Genomic DNA, 1,828 nt, shown 5'->3' on the forward strand with positions numbered 1-1,828 from the left:
TAATGATGGCAACTCAACTCAAGAAGCGTCGTGTTACAGCGCTGCTGGGGGCTCCTTATACCATATTCTCTACCTCCTTTTCTCCCTCTGTACCTAAACTACTCTAAACAGACAAAAACAATATACTGTTGGATTGTTTTAGAGCTGTGAATTCAGTTCATTTTAAAGGAACACCCCTCCCCTCACTATTAAACATCAAAATGATTATCTATGTGGATGTTTGGGTAAAGCAGGTTATACTTTGTTTAAAATAACAAAAAAAATACAGACGGGGATCCTTTGTCTACATTCCGGGTGGCCACGTTGTTGGTTTGCGGGTGGGGTGGAGGGACACGGGGACATGAGAGCTTAACTATTTGCCCACTGTGTGTTTTTAAAGAGAAAGAAGAGAAATGTGGAAGGATTTCCCAATGAAACCTGATAAACGCATCAGGAAACTTCTCATTAACAGGTATCCTCCGATTTAAGTTATTTTTAGAAATATGTATTAAACTGCTTCTTATTTCCATTAGATTATATAAAATGAATGAAGTATTCAAATACCCAGCATGATTAGCTTGATTATTAAGTCCTGATGCAACAAACTCTTTACTTAGACTGAAAAACATAAGAGGAAGGACATCATTCCCCATTTAGAAGCCCCATTCTGGATTTTGAACATGAATTGGATTAAGACTAATTTTGACAACGTTTGCACAAAAAGTCAGAAATTTGTGTTTTTTTCCCCCTATATTTTGATAATACTAATTAGTGTTATACATGGTTGGAAAGCTTAGTTACAACCAGGTCAGACCAGGCTACTGTGGGATCTATACATATTGTCCAAACGTTACGGGCAAATCTTTCCAACATCGGAGTTTCTTTCCTTTCATGTAATTGTAAAGAATTCCCACCTTTGATTCCTGGAAAATTCAGTCAAATATCTTTTCTAAGATCTTATCTTATCCACTTACCACAAAAACCTTCATCAGATTATTGGGTTATTAAATGAATCATTAGTTATGCAATAGTTATTTCATTGTTAGTGCAAATACTTTTATATTTTTTATATATTATTTCCGCCAGGTGTGTTTCTGCTTTATTCCTTTGTTTGCACTTCTCCTGGCAGAGTTCATATTTCATTTGAAGAGTGTGGGTGGTGCTGATTCTTTTAAAATCTTGATTGCCTGTGTATTCAGCCATTATAAATCTCAATGTTTCTATTTGCTTGGTATAGACCTGCTAACATGAAACCTCCTCTCTGTGCTAAAGAACCTAATCTAAAAATCAACTATTTAAGAATATGTATAGGCATTTCTTAACATTTATTCCCTCCGATACCAGACCGTAAAATAATGCTCATATGAAGAAGGTTCCATACATGCTTTATAAACTGATAGACAATAAACAAAAATAACAAAATATGTCCTATAAGGTATAGGACAATTGTCCTGCTTAAATGCTTAATTTGCAGAGGATCAAGCCACATATTTAGTTGTTTTTTTTTCAATATGTAACTAGACTGAATCAAGATGCCACGCTGATAAAGTCCATCTATGACAAATGAAATGCTTACATATTGATAAGATCAACCGTTCTCTGTCACTTCCCTTTCCTATATTTACACAATAGAAGACGGAAGCTGACGTTGGTCTGAAAATTTTCTCCCTTTGCATCAGGCTGAGAAATGTTATTTCCTTTATATGCAGTTAGCCTCTACCTTCACTTATACTATCTCAGTTTAAGAGCAAAAAATTTAATTTAAAAAAAAAAAAAAAAAATTTGTTTATTTTCATATAGGGTTGATTTATTTTTCCTATTTAAACTTTATTCTTTTGAAACAAATGGA

Source organism: Telmatherina bonti, assembly GCF_933228915.1.
Source record: "Telmatherina bonti genome assembly, chromosome: 23".
NCBI classification, from domain to species: Eukaryota; Metazoa; Chordata; class Actinopteri; order Atheriniformes; family Telmatherinidae; genus Telmatherina; species Telmatherina bonti.